Source organism: Ochotona princeps, chromosome 2 (assembly GCF_030435755.1).
Source record: "Ochotona princeps isolate mOchPri1 chromosome 2, mOchPri1.hap1, whole genome shotgun sequence".
Classification (NCBI taxonomy): Eukaryota; Metazoa; Chordata; class Mammalia; order Lagomorpha; family Ochotonidae; genus Ochotona; species Ochotona princeps.
The window spans coordinates 109,498,409-109,513,655 of NC_080833.1; the positions used below are offsets into that span (position 1 = coordinate 109,498,409).

At 46.5% G+C, this 15,247-nt stretch overlaps 2 protein-coding genes across 5 annotated transcripts in view; one reads left to right on the forward strand and one right to left on the reverse strand.

The window, feature by feature from the left end:
- Window positions 1-7,499, reverse strand: part of ASH1L (ASH1 like histone lysine methyltransferase) — a 213,223-nt gene extending 205,724 nt beyond the window's left edge. For 2 of the 4 annotated variants that reach the window (XM_058660398.1, XM_058660396.1), the window contains exon 1: window positions 6,888-7,119. The gene's annotated coding sequence lies outside the window, so the exon portion shown is untranslated. Of the gene's footprint in view, window positions 1-6,383; window positions 6,849-6,887; window positions 7,120-7,380 lie in introns of those variants that run through there. The other 2 variants (XM_004589010.3, XM_058660397.1) reach the window with 2 other exon arrangements.
- Window positions 7,416-15,247, forward strand: part of DAP3 (death associated protein 3) — a 35,186-nt gene continuing 27,354 nt past the window's right edge. Inside the window, exon 1 of the mRNA XM_004589011.4 lies at window positions 7,416-7,627. The gene's annotated coding sequence lies outside the window, so the exon portion shown is untranslated. The remainder of the gene's footprint in view (window positions 7,628-15,247) is intronic.

The following is a 15,247-nucleotide window of genomic DNA, read 5'->3' on the forward strand; positions in this document are numbered from 1 at the left end:
CACCATGACACACAGGAGATGGCTCAAGTACATGGGTTCCTGCCACTTAGCTGAGAGATCCAGATGGAGTTTCCAGGTCCTGACTTTGGCCTGGCTCAGTGCCAGCTGTTGTACTCATGTGGGGATCTCTCTCTTCCCCTGTTCCTTTTCACTGGCTTTCAAATACACTTCTTAAAAGGTGAGTTTTTAAAAATTAAATTAAACAAAACCTGAAATCAGAATGACATTATCTGAGATGACAAAATAATAAACAAAATCTAATCTACAATCATATAAAGGAATATAAACAAATTATTACAATTTGAAGGAAGGTGAGAATAGAAACTAGCTGTGTATCTCAAAACAAACCATGACTTGCATTTTTCTCTCATGATAACAAGTTTGTTATGCTGCTGGAAAAGCACATGCAGACCTCATAGTAGATTACAGTAAAACTGTGCATTATCTTTAAAAGGCTTGGACTGATGCTTCAAATAACAATATTAAATTATTTAACTGGAGACTATCAACAAAAACATACTAACACATCTGTATTGTGTATAGACAGATCACCTTGGACATGAATTTGAGGTGATAAATTCTTTCCTAGGAAGACACCTCAGGGAAGTGCTAGGTGTAGCGGTGAAAATGCCACTCAGGATGCTGGTATCCTGTATTTGAAATGCCTGTGTTCAAATCCTGGTTCCACTTCTGATTCCAAATTCCTGCTACTTTATATACCAGGAAGTGGAAGATCAAATACCTCAAGCTCTTGAGTCCCTGCCCACCAACACATGAAAGATCTGAATTGAGTTCCTAGACCATGGCTTCTACCTGGAACAGCCTTTGCTGTTCAGACAGGGATTGAACCAGCAGATGGATATTCCCTCCTCTCTCTGCCTCTCAAAAAAAACAAACAAACAAACAAAAAAAAAACAAAAACATTGAAGCTTCAAATAGAATACTATGTGTGTGTATGTATGTGTGTATGAGAGAGAGAGAGAGAAACACGTAGCCAAATGTCAGCAAGCTGTTCTCTGTACTTTAACAATATGAGGGTCGGTGGCAGGAGCACAGTAATGCAGTGGGTTAAGTCACCACGTACAACACCTGCATCCCAGATCAGAGTTCCCATACGACAGGACCAGTTGGAGTCCATACTATTTCATTTCCACTCCAGCTCTCTACTAATTTACCTGGGAAAGCAGAGGAAGATGCCCCAGTCTTAGGTGCCCACCAGTCACATGGGAGACCTAGATGGAGTTCCCAGGCACCTACCTGTATTTGACCTGGTCCAGCCCAACCTCTTTGTTTGTTCCAGCTGTTCGGGTAGTGAAGCAGCTAACGAACATCTTTGTCTCTCCCTCTGTCACTGTGACTTTCAAATAAGTAAAATAAATATTAAAAAAGAGAGACATGCCATGAAGCTCTTTTCCATTATTTTTAAAGTTTCATTTTATTTTATTTTATTTTACTTGGAAGGTAAAGAGAAACAGACCTTTCATCTACTTATTCACTCCCCAAATGCCCAAAACAGCTAGGGTTAAGCCCAGCCAAAGCCAGCAGTCTAGAAATCCATGAGGTCTCCCATAGGAGTGGCACAGATCAAAGCACAAGAGCCACCACCTGCTGCTTCCCCTGGTGCACAGTAACACGATGTCAAGGGGAGGAGTAAATGCTGGGATCAGGCAAGCACCTCCAGATCTTTAAATATTATGAATTTTTCCATTACAAGCAGTTTTTAAATTTCTCAAGTATCTGATTCATAAGAGATTAAAAACAGGCCCAGTGGAAAGCCTACTAAGTGGATAAAAGTCTCGTCTTGCATATGGGTGCTGGTTCCTATCACAGCTGCTCCACTTCCCTTTCATCTCCCTGCTTGTGGCCTAGCAAAGCAGTCGAGGATGAACCAAAGCCTTGGGAAGAAGCTTATGAAGAAGCTCCTGGCTCTTGGCTTTAGATCGGCTCAGCTCTGACCACTGCAGCCACCTGGAAATTGAACCAGCAGATAGAAGATCTTTCTCTCTGTAGCTCTGCCTTTCCAACAAAATAAATAAATCTTTAAAAAGAAAAAAACATTAAATATACATACAGGTATATACATACATATGATGTTATGAAAAAATAGCACTGTGACTATACTAAGCATTAAATATTTGATAAAACATGAACAAATATATTTGAATTATTTGAAAGGCAGAATGAGAGTGAAAGTGAACATGAGAGATCAATCTTCCATCTGCTGCTTCACTCCCCAAATAAGCGTAATAACAGGCTAAGTCAGGGGCATGAACTTCATCTGAGCTTCCCCACGTGCATACAGACTATGGTCATCTTCCACTGCTTTCCCAACCACATCAGCAGGGAGCTGAATTGGACACAAAGCATCTGGAACTAGAACCAGTGTCCATATGGAATACTGGGGCTGGACACAGTGGATTAGCCCACTGTTCCAAAACACTAGTCCCTATATGACATTCTCATACAAAAGTAATGCTAAAAATGAAAAACGATCATATTCTGTAAGATCTCTCCATTGTTTTACTGAATTCTGCAACCTGTCCTATTAAAAACACTGATTTATTTATTTATTTATTTATTTATTTGAAAGGCAGAGTGAGTAGGAGACAGGGGGAGAAAGAAATCTTCATTCCCTAGATGACTGAAACAGTCAGGCACAGGTCAGGCCAAAGCCAGGAACTCCATTTGGGTCTCCCACATGAATGGGACATCACAGCAAACTTTCTCAGACACAGTAGGAAGAAACTCATCAAAGTGAAGTAACTGAAACTCCCACCAATGCCTTGAGAGGAAAAGCCAGCAACACAAGCACAGCTAAACCTACCTGTCGCATCACAACACTGGTCCCCAACTTTCTTACTCTTTTAAAAATTGGAAATTTTCCATTTCCAATTTTAGAGCCATGGGTAGTCTGCCCAAAAACTACTGGATGTTACCACAGGTTTTTCTGCATTTCTGTATAGAAATAATGACATTAAGACACTTTTACACAAACCAGTCACGATGCAAGTGCAAGTGTCTGGGGCAGCAGTTAAGAAGCCGCTTGGGATGCCTGTATACCACATGGAGTGTCCGGTGCACAAGTTCCAGCCTCACTGCTGATGCCAGTTTCCTACTAAAGAGCGCTCCAGGCGGCAAAAGGCTAGGGTTCAAGCACCCCAGCTACCACCCAGGCCACCGTTACTGTGAGCATTCAAGAAACGAACCAGTGCACGGGAGCAGTTTGTGCCTCAGCCTCTGTTCTACTCCCTCAAACAAAAGGCCATGCTTTTGAACAAAAAACAACAACCAAAAAACCAGATCAAGAAATACAATCAATGTCTGCCTCTCTCTCTAACCACATAGTTCTTTTATCCAAAACACCTGGTAACACTTGACACTGCTTTTTAGTCACAAAGTTGCATATGGAGTATGAAAATTTTACAGCTTCCTAATAAATCACAACAAAATAATCAGAAATAATAAACAATCACAAAAACTCCTAACAAAATCTCAGCTTCTGGGAGTATCCTTCCCTCCTCCTAGACCTTTTGAGAGCCCTGACCTTCACACACTTCATAGATTCAAATGAATCAGAATTTCAACTGAATCAGAATTTCACCCTTCCTTTATGTCTTCTGAATGGGATTAACTCAATGCTTCTCATAACTAAGTTAAACTCCAAGAAGTGGGCTTCCAAACATCTCCCTCCCGATGCAAAACTGAAAGAGAGATGAGCTTGCTTCTCAGGATTTTGACGATAAAGTATACTGAAAAAGAACAAAGCCATATATACTTGGCCTTCACTGTGCTCTCTTATCAGCTGATTCAGAAAGATGCATTAATGTTGCAAAAGTTTACAAAGAATAAAAGATGAACTAAGTGCTGGTGTTAAGGCATACCAGCTTAGGCCTCTGTGATGTCAGCATTCGTATAGGCACTGGTTCAAGTCAAAGCTGGTCCACTTCCCTGCTAATGCATCCAGGAAAGCAGCAGAAGCTAGCCCAAGACTTTAGGCCTCTGCACCCAAATGCAGACCCAGATGAAGTCCCAGGCTCCGGACCACAGTAGATGTGACTATTTGAAGGAGTAAAGTACCAGACCGAAGAGCTCAAACACCCTTTCAGATAATCCTAAAAAATAAAAACACACATCCTAAAGTTCTACTTTTTGCCAAACACTAAGACCAAATATTAACTGGTTCAATTTAACCACAGCCCTTTTAAACTCATGCAACTTGCTTGTACAGTTGAATTTGCTTTTTATATCAATTTTCTAATGTGGGGCCCCAGTCTGTTTTTCATTTCAGAAAAGTAAGAGACACCAAAAAACTTTTAGGAGCCACTAAACTAGCACATAAAGAACTACTCCATTTCCCAGAGATAGACAGTTAAGTTGGCTTGGTTTAGGCATTCTCATTGAGGAGATCCTGAGTACGAAATTAGTCTTTCGAAGAATATATCAGTCCAGCCAAGAAGTTTCAATATCCAGACACACATATTAAAAATTCCCAGCTCCCAGAACAGCACCCTCACAACTGCCAAAAGAAAATGCCAAAGAAGACATACCCTATCCCAAACTGGCCACACTGCTAGACTCTTCAATACTCCTATTTCCTGTGCCATCTCATATTCAATTATTTAAAACTACAAAATTCCTTCCTAACTGAACAGACTTTTAAGGAAGGTTTTCTCGTTTTACTTCCACCCTGACTTGTCTACCTCACATATGACTGTCAAGACAACTTTCCCTCACGTTCACTTGGCCTGTTTTAATCATAGTATCGTAACCATTCTAACCCCAAAGCAGGGGATCATTTACAGAATAAGTATTCAGAAATACCTGTTGAAAGAATGATAGAATTCTTTCGCCCATAAAGGTAAGCTATCAGCATCCACAGAGCTTCTCTGGTCCAAGCTGGACTCTGAAAGCTTTCCCTCCCTCAAACATACAAGTTCAAGTTTGAAAAATGCTGTTTCCCCTTAAACAAAAAAGAATATAATCATAATAATAGTATCATTTAGGTCAGATTGGCAACGGCAACCTACATTCCATACACATCTCTAACAAACTGGTCTCCCAAATACAACCATGGGGCCCTATATTTTCAAGACACTCAGTTGCCAATGGGGATTGCACCATGGTATGAAGACACTACTGGATTAGTAGTAGAAATCAATACTCCCAACTTTGTCACCAATGTAACATATGACCTTGGAAAAGTTTTCCCTTTAAGCTTCAATTCCCTATTTGGTAAAATGTGAGACAACATCTACTCTCCCATTCTCAGAGATATAGAAGCCCAAGGAGACTGAACACAAAAAGTTTTATTCTGCTACAAGTTATTCGCATAAATCCATGTCAACAGAAAGGCCTACCATTCTTTATGTTCTTGTAGCACTCACCCTGTTGAAGATGTTTTGGCCCTTCATACCTTCTACAAGTCACTGCATTCAAAGGCACTAACTATTCTTCAGACTGCAATGGCTAGGCTAAGTTTCTCCCTGTCTCTTAACCCAATACACAGCATTGTACTTTGAGAAGTTCATGGGAAAATGGAATTATGAGATTCTCCTCCTGCTGCAACAATTTCTGAAATCATACTTTCTTCCTAACACACAGTTTACGAGAACTTTCTGAGGACGCCTTGTGTAAGCTATAACGTACTACCATCACTGCTCTCACCCAACAAGCATCCCGGTGCTTCTAACCCCTAACACTCTAACACTTACATCAATCAACCTGCGCACACCATAGCAGCACCGCTTTTAAAAAATTAAGTAACTCACAGAGGGGAATTCCACTACACATCCACAAATCCCGGCAAACTCTTCGGAAACACTTTCCATCCCTACAAACACAGCCGCTCTGCACCAACAAGCCATCTGGCTTCTAGACCAAAAACATCTCTTTCCATGTGCAAACTAACCAGTGACATTTAGTCAACTTCTCACACGGAGATGGGCCTGTCGTTCCTACACACAACCAGACAGGGGCCACTCACAGACCTCGTTCCACAGGTCAGCTGCCCTCTGAGGAGCAGCTCGGCGCCACGCTCACCCCCTTACACACACACACACACACACACACACACACAGGCACGCTGGACCACGGGGGATGCTCCCATCCTGAGCCTGTCAGAGCCTGTCAGGGGCACAGAGGACTCCCCATCCACTCGCTGCCTTTCCCGCCCCCCTCCCCCAAGCCTGTCAGGGACACCCCCTGCACCCCCGCCTGCCTGCAGGGACTTCCCGCAAAGCTCAGGATCCCCTGCCCCGCTGTCCCCTCCCCCATCCTCGCCGCCGCGCTCCCGGAGCTCCGGCTCCGGGGAGATGACAGTAGCTTCCCAGGAAGAGCGCTCCTTAGGCCCCGAGGCCTTGCCCGCCCCGAGCCGTCCTACTCACCGTGTCAGAGGCCGAGGCCGAGAGCGATGAGTGCAGACAAGTGGGGGAGAGGAGGAGGAGGGAGTGTGTGAGTGTGTGAGTGTGTGAGTGTGTGAGTGTGTGTGTGTGTGTGTGTGTGTGTGTGTGTGTGTGTGTGGTGGGGGGCAGGGGGTGGCCGCCAGGCGCCTCCGCTTCCCCGGCTCCACAGCGGATCCCTCCCGCTCTCGTCAGGAGTCGGCCAGCGGCTAAGCCGACTGGCGGAAACGCGCGAGAGAGCGAGGAGAGCGAGAAGGGAAAAGGCGTAGGGTTCACGGTGGGGAGGGAGGGGGTGGAAACAGAGGGGAGGCGGGTCCCGCCACCGAGACGGGGATCGTCTCCCCCTCCGCAAAGCGAACCCAAAATGGCGGCGGCGGCGGCGGCGGCTCCTCGGGAGGAGGGAGCGAAGGGCGCCCCGTGCCTCCCCCCACCCCGACACACACACGCCCGCTTCCCACTCCTCCCTCCTCGCCCGCTCCCTCTCCTTACCCGCTCCCGGCCGATTCCGGTCGCGGAGCGCGCACGCCCTCCGACACGCGTACGAGCGTCTCCCGGCTCGTCGCTCGCGGCTTCCCACCAACCACCAACCTTCGGCCGCCCCGCGCGCCCGCCAGCCCTTGAGCGCTCGCTCCGAGGCGCCTGCTCGCGAGGCCCGCCTTTCCTTCTCGGCCCCTGTCAAGCCGGCTGTGGCGTAGGCCCTCACGCGTACCTTCGGCAGCGCGAGCCCGAGCCGCCTCCTCCTCCCTGCTCTCCCCCTTCCCCGCCCCCACGGCCACCAACCGCCGCCACGGCCGCCGCCGCCTCCTCTGCCCCCCCACCCTCCACCGCGTGCGCGTGCGCCTCCCACAATCCCCGCCGCGGGGCCGTTCCATTCCTGTCAGCCGCCAGGGCGGGCGAGCAGAGGACGGGCCCCGAGCGGGGAGAGCTGCCCGTCACTCCGGAGCATTCCGCGAGTGGCCAGCGGAGCCCTGCCACCACCTACCTCCCCGGGTTCGGCGTCGCGGCGCCGCGGCCCACTTCCGGTCGCCTCGCGCGGGGCGCCGTGAGGCGGTCGTGGGCCGCCCAGCGCCCCTCTGCCGGCCGGCGGTTGGAGGCCGCGGCGGCTGCGCGGTAAGGCGCTTCCTGCCGTAGGACCTGAGCTTTTTTTTTCCCCCGGTTTCGGGACGGGCGCTCTGCAGCTGAGATCCCGGGCCGGGGCTTGCTGTTCACCGTCACGGGACGTCCTTGGGGTAAGGTGGCTGAGCTCGGTCGGAATCGCCGTGTGGTGGGGAGAGTGAGTTTCGCGAACGGCACCTCTTCCCCGTGGGGGTGGGGGGGAAGGCTCCCGACCGGGACCCCTGAAGAACCGACTCGCCGGTTTGGGTTTGTCATTGCTGATGAGAATTTCAAACCACTGACCGCGTACGGCGTTTTGGTGCCCTCCAAGCACTCCTCGTGGCTTGCTGCGTCCTCAGCCCCCCTCAGGCAACCTCGAACCCTGCCTTTCTAGTGAAAAACCGCGCGTGTGTACGTCCGCGTCGGACTTGGTTTCCCTAGTCCTGTGCATCAGCGAGTTACTTCAAACTGAAGGGAGAAATGAGTGAGATCCGAATGTGCCTTCAGGGTTGATGCCTGAAATGAGATAATGAAGGAGGCGCGGCGAAAGGGGGACCACGTTATAGCTGACAGTTAATTTCGGTAAGGTCTGTAGGTGTCCCATCCTTCCAAATCATTCGGGGACTGATGCAACCCTGGGCCTGTCAGCTCGCAGTAGCTACCAAAGACTTCTTTCTTAAAACTGGGCACTGATCTTTTTGGTTGGATTCACGAGAAATATGGACTGTTAATTTCCAAAGAGAACCTCAAAGTGCATAGAATCTAGTCATTTTCAGTTTTTAAGGTAAAGCAGAATAAATTAGGAGAAAGGTCTATTTGGGTCTTTCTTTCACATCTCTGGCCCTTTAATAGTCTTGGGAATAATTCAAAAATTACTCCAGAACTAATTGATCTTACAAGTCCATTCTACCTCTAAATTTTAAGGAGAGTCCTGAATATCCCCCCTTGCAATTTATGCCTCAGATTTGGTGTGCCATTTTGTTCAGAGGAAATCAGCCTTAATGACCTCAAAGTATATACTTTCCCTCACCGAGTCCCACCCCTCTTTTTTTTTTTTTTTTTAAGATTTATTCATTTTATTACAGCCAGATATACACAGAGGAGAGACAGAGAGGAAGATCTTCCGTCCGATGATTCACTCCCCAAGTGAGCCGCAATGGGCCGGTGCACGTGGATCCGAAGCCGGGAACCAGGAACCTCTTCCGGGTCTCCCACGCGGGTGCAGTGTCCCAATGCATTGGGCCGTCCTCAACTGCTTTCCCAGGCCACAAGCAGGGAGCTGGATGGGAAGTGGAGCTGCCGGGACTAGAACCGGCGCCCATATGGGATCCCGGGGCTTTCAAGGCGAGGACTTTAGCCGCTAGGCCACGCCGCCGGGCCCCCCACCCCTCTTTTTACACTGATCTCTAACTGCTTCATTTATGGGAGTGACTTGTAAAGTCCCAAGAGCAAGGACTGTGTCTGGCATTTGGTTTGTGTTCTTTCGTAGTCAAATGCAAAACAAGTCGTGAAAATACTGAAACAAATGTTGGATACCTAAATAACCACAAAGAAAAAACATTGGTGGAAAATCACCTGAAGAAAACGTGTGTTTTTTACCCAATCATAATAAACACCACTTTGAGAGAGATAATCATATCTACATTTCCTACTCAAGAAGCTTAGAATCACAGAAGTCCAGTAACTTGATCTTTTTTTTTTTTTTTAAAGATTTTATTATTATTGGAAAGCCGAATATACAGAGAGGAGGAGAGACAGAGAGGAAGATCTTCCATCCGATGTTTCACTCCCCAAGTGAGCCGCAACGGCCGGTGCGCCGATCCGATGCCGGGAACCAGGAACCTCTTCCGGGTCTCCCACGCGGGTGCAGTGTCCCAAAGCATTGGGCCGTCCTCGACTGCTTTCCCAGGCCACAAGCAGGGAGGTGGATGGGAAGTGGACACGAACTGCTGCACATATGGGATGCTAGCAACATAGGGCAGAGGATTAACGTGCTGTGTCACCATATTCTCACCTCTTCATAATTAATTATGGGAAGCAGGGCTGCCGGGATTAGAACCGGTGCCAGTATGAGATCCCGCACTAGGCTACCGTGCCAGGTCCTAGTAACTTGATCTTTAGATTTTTTTTTTTACTGTCACACATTACTTTCAAAGTCAAATTTCTCATCAGCAGTGTAAGTGGATATGCTGCCATATAACACTTCAATGCAAGTCCATAGCTCCTAATTATTATGTTTCAATCTCAGTCCTCATCTCCAAAATTTAATATGTCTGCAGTTTCTGTATTTATAGAAATTAATACTAAATACTTATTATTTGGAAAAGGTTCACTGGCCTTTTATTGATTAATTTTTTATGATTCAGAATTCAAAAAGTAAACCAGCACTTTCCTGTTTTTCTGCCCATGCAGAAATATCTTTATTGGAAGTATGGATATACAGAGAGGAGGAGAGAAAGAGAGGAAGATATTCTGTCTGATGGTTCACTGCCCATGTAGCCACAATAGCAGGAGCTGAGCCAATCCGAAGCCAGGAGCTTCCTCCAGGTCTCACACATGGGTGCAGGGTCCCAGGGCTTTGGGCCGTCCTTGACTGCGTTCCCAGGCTCCCGGCAGGGAGCTGGATGGGAAGCAGGACCACCAAGATTAGAACCTGCACCCATGGGATCCCTGCACATTCAAGGCAAGGATTTTAACTACTAGGCTATTGCACCGGGCCCTTCTGCCTTTTTTAACATCAGTGATAACATGGGCCCAGCGCAATAGCATAATGGTTAAAATCCTCGCTTTGCACACACCAGGATCCCATATGGGCACCATTTCTGATTCCAGTGGCCCTGCTTCCCATTCAGCTCTCTGCTTGTGGCCTGGGAAAACAGTGGAGGACGGCCCAAGGCCTTGGGACCCTGCACCCACGTGGGAGACCCGGAGGAAGCTTCAGGCTCCTGGCTTCAGATTGGCTCAGCTCCAGCCATTGCGGCAGCTTGGGGAGTGAATCATCGGATGGAAGGTCTTCTTCTCTGTCTCTCCTCCTCTCTGAATATCTGACTTGCCAATAAAAATAAATAGATCTTAAAAATCAGTGATAACAAGATATATATGTCGCTTTGCATCTTTTAGTTGTTGCCCGTGGGTTGGAGAGTCTTCTTTCTTGCAGTAAATTAATAATACAGGAATACTGGACCTCTTAATTATAGACTGAACCTTAGTCATGCGTGTACACTCCACTTCTGTGAATTCTTTAGGAATCTATCATACAGCCTAGACCCCAGGCTCAGTTTTTTGAAGAATTGTCCAGAATGTCCTGTAGCCCAGAAAGCTTATCACTACTTTTTGTTTTCTTCCTTCTTGCTTTGTCCATGAGAAGTTTTGTGAATTCCTAGAATAGAGGATCGGTATGATTTCATTATTTGTATCATGTCTGTTGGCTCTTTGGAAAAATCTGTCCTAAATGTTTAATTGGTTGAACTATTCAAATGATGGTGGGCATTTGGTGCAGTTCAGTAACCTTGTATGACCTAATAAGACATGTAGACCTGGCGGAGAGCTTGCATGCCATGTCGGGGTGTCTGCATCTGACACCGGCTCTGACTCTTGACTGACTGTAGCTTCCTGCCGTGGCTGTCCTTGGAAACAGCCGTGATGGCTCACGTGGTTGCGTTCCTGCCACCGGCACCAAAGACCTGGATTGAGTTCTCAGCTGCAGACTTGAGCCCACCCTCTCCCCACTGGCCATTTGGGGAATGAACCAACAAATGGAAGCTCTCTGCCAGTCTCTCTGCTTCTCAAATAATCTAAGGGCCTGGCGCAGTGGCTCGTTAGCTAATCCTCCTCCCTCAAACGCAGGGATCCCTCATCAGTGCTTGCTCCTATCTCTGGCTGCTCCACTTCCCATCCAGCTGCTTGTGGTTTAGGCAAGAAGCAGGATATGGCCCAAAGGACTGGGTCCCTGCACCCACATAGGAGACCTAGAGAGGGCTCCCAACTCTTTTTTTTTTTTTGAAGATTTATTTATTTTATTACAAAGCCAGGTATACAGAGAGGAGGAGAGACAGAGAGGAAGATCTTCCATCCGATGTTTCACTCCCCAAGTGAGCCGCAACGGCCAGTGCGCACCGATCCGAAGCCAGGAACCAGGAATCTCTTCTGGGTCTCCCACACAGGTGCAGGATCCCAAGGCCTTGGGCCGTCCTCGACTGCTTTCCCAGGCCACAAGCAGGGAGCTGGATGGGAAGTGGAGCTGCTGGGATTAGAACCGGCACCCATATGGGATCCCGGGGCTTTCAAGGCGAGGACTTTAGCCACTAGGCCATGCCGCCGGGCCCAAGAGAACTCCCAACTCTTATCTATGAATCAGCTTAGCTCTGGCCGATGCAGCCATTTGGGGAGTTTACCAGTGGATGGAAGATCTTTCTGTCTCTGCTTCTCTGTAGATACTGTGTTTACAATAAGAATAAATCAGTCTTTTTAAAAAGTTAATAATATTGTTAAAGAAATATCACTTGTTCTTGGCCCTGATTCCTGACACAGCTCCTAAACATCTTGTGATTCCTGTATGATAGAGCTGCATATAGGAATCTCCACCCCCATCCAAGTGACTGGAACCGTTCGTGAAATGACCTGATGGAGGCTGGTAACCACAAAGTCCAAGCCATGCTTAGAAGCTTGGATATTCCAGCTCCGCTTCCCTACCCAGAGAATGTAGGGCTGGAGATTGAATTAATGATCAGTTATACCTGCCTGATGATGGCGTCATAGAAAATCTGAACTGTCAACTCTAGAGAGCTTCTGGGTCAGTGAACACCTCCAAAGGGTGGGATTGCGCCCTAGACTCCATGGGGCTAAAGGCTTCTGCAGTGGAGACTGGCCCTTACCCTACGCGCCTCTTCATCTGTTCACTTTAGTGTTCATTTGTACACTATATAAAACCCTTTATTATAAACTCAAGTGAAGTGTTCTTGAGTCCCTTGTGTCATTTTAGCAAATTGTCAGACTTCAAGGCATTGTGGGAATCCCTGATAACCAAGTTAGAAGTGTGGACAGCCTAAGCTCCTGCTAGTTATAGTTGAGAATTGTTTGGTGTGGAGAACCCACTCATCTGATGTCAGAAAATATTGGGAGTACAAGCCGCAGTTTTTCTGTGTTTAGTGCAGACTTGACCATATTCTGATTGCACAGTGGTTTCCCATATATCAGTAATTGTGTGATTTTCGTCACTCTTTCCATAGAGAAGCCTGTTCCTACTTTGATATATGCACTTTTCTGGATGGGGCTGCAGGAGAATGTGGCAGAAGTGTTACTGTCCTGCTACACAGCTTAGATTTCTAGTAACCTGAAACTACTCAACTGTCTTGGCCTTGTGCCATTGCCTTGAGAGCAAGCATCTGCCACCCTCCAGGAAGATGGGAGGCAGGGTAGAGCAAAGTCAACCATGCCAGCTTAGGCCAGCCTAGACCAGCCCAAAGCAAAACAAGTCACCAGCCTACCCATACCTGTAAAGTTGCCAGCAGTGACAGTTAACACTTTAGCCCACTAAGTTTTAGGAGACTTAGTTACACAGCAGTAGCCACTATAGAACTCCAGAGGATTTGGGGACAATAAAGTGTGTGTGTGTTGTTGTTGATACATATTGGTTAACCCATGTACATTTTGTTCCTGTTGCTATTCTTTTTGTGTGGCTAACAAACAACTCTTTAAATTAACAACTTTATTGAGATACAATTCATGTAGCTGATAACTCTTCTCTGGAGCAGTACCTGGTTTCAATTCCCAGCTCCAACCTTAGACTCCAGCTTCCTGCTGATTCAGACCTGGGCAACAGCAGTGCTGGCTCAAGCGATTGGATTTCCGCCGCCCCACCCCATCCTGCGCCGCCATGTGGGTGCCCTGGCTTGGCTTCCTTGCTCTGAGCGTCACCTGCTGTGGGCTTTCAGGATTGAACAGGAGATGGGAGCACATACTGTCACCCTCTGCCTCCAAGCAACCTTTCAAGCATTCACCCTCAGAGTATAATCACAGAATTGTACATCTATTCCTGCTATCTAATTTTAAAGAATTTTTATTACCTGTAAAAAAAAAGCCATGGAGCGGCAAACTCTCAGCCTCTGACAGTTACTAATCAATTGATAAGAAACTCCTGGATATTTCATATAATTCTATTATACTATATGTCATCTTTTGTGACTACCTGCTTTTATTTTGTGTTTGTTTCATTCATATTATAGAACTTTATTTCTTCTTTATATTTAAAAGCAAATTTTTGATTTATTTGAATGAGAGGGCTGGGGGAGAGATGTATTTTCCATGTGCTGTTTCGCACCCCAGATGGCCACAATAGCCAGGGCTATACCGAGCTGAAATCAGGGGCCAGGAGCTTTATTCAGGTCTCCCGCATAGGTGGTAAGGGTACAGTCACATGGGCATCTTTCACTGCTCTTCTAAGGCCATTAGCAGGCAACTGGAAAGTGGAGCACCTATGGCAGGAACTGGTGCCCAAATGGGATGCTGGCATCACAGGCGATGGCTTTACCTGCTGCATCATAGTGTCAGCCCTGGGATTGTATTTTTTTCTTTCTTTTTTAAAGATTTATTTATTTTTATTGGACAATCAGATACACAGAGAGGAAGAAAGGCAGAGAGGAAGATCTTCCGTCTGATGGTTCACTCCCCAAGTGGCTGCAAGCAGGGAGATGGATGGGAATGGGGCTGCCGGGATTAGAACCGGCGCCCATATGGGATCCTGGTACATTGAAGGTGAGGACTTTAGCTGCTAGGCCATCGCGCCGGGCCCAAGAATTGTTTATCTTTTATTGACAAGTAATATTCTGTTGTATAGCTATACCATATTATGTTTATGCATTCATAAGTTGAGGGATATTCAATTAGTTCTTGCTTTCTGGCTATGGTGAATAATGCTGCTATGAGTACTTGGGCACATGTTTTGTGTACACACATGATTTCATTTTTCTTACATAACTGAGGGTGGGAACGCTGAGTCACATGGTGACTTCATGTTTTACTGTTTGAGGAACTGCTAACTTTTTCCAGAGTAGCTGCATCATTTTACAATCCCAGTAGCAATGTGTGAGGATTCTGTTTTTTTTTTTCAGATGCCTCAGCACTTGCTGTTGTTTGTCCTTTTGATTTTAGTCATTTTTGTGTGTAAAGTGGTGTTGCTTTCTGTATTTGCATATTCATAATGACTGGTAATGCTGAGCTCCTGGCTCCTGACTGCTGCCTTTGAGTCAGGTCAGTCCAGCCGTTTTGGCCACTTGGGGAGTGAACCAGCAGATCGAAGATCTTTCTCTCTCCTCCTCTCTGTAAATCTACCTTTCCAATAAAATTAATTACAAAAAGAAGAAGAAGAAGAAGTGGAGAGGAAATGATATTATAGTGCCAATGCTCAAGCTGCCACTCAGGATATCCATACCTCACATCGTAGTACTTGAGATTGAGTTGCAACTGCTCTGTTTTTGCTCCAGTTTTCCCCTGATGGGCCCAGAGAGCAGCAGAAGACAGCCAGGAATGTGAGTCCTTACCCCCAGTGTAGAAGTTCCAAGCCCTTGGCTTCACCATGGTCCAGCTTCTGTTGTAGACGAATGAGTCAGCAAATGGAAGCTTTCTCTGTGTCTTTCTGCTTTTCAGATAGTAAATAAAACATTTGTAAGATATCTATTGGTTTTTCTTAAAGTTTCTTTTATATGTAAGACTATATATTCTTTTTTACTTTTTTAAGATTTTATTTATTTTTATTG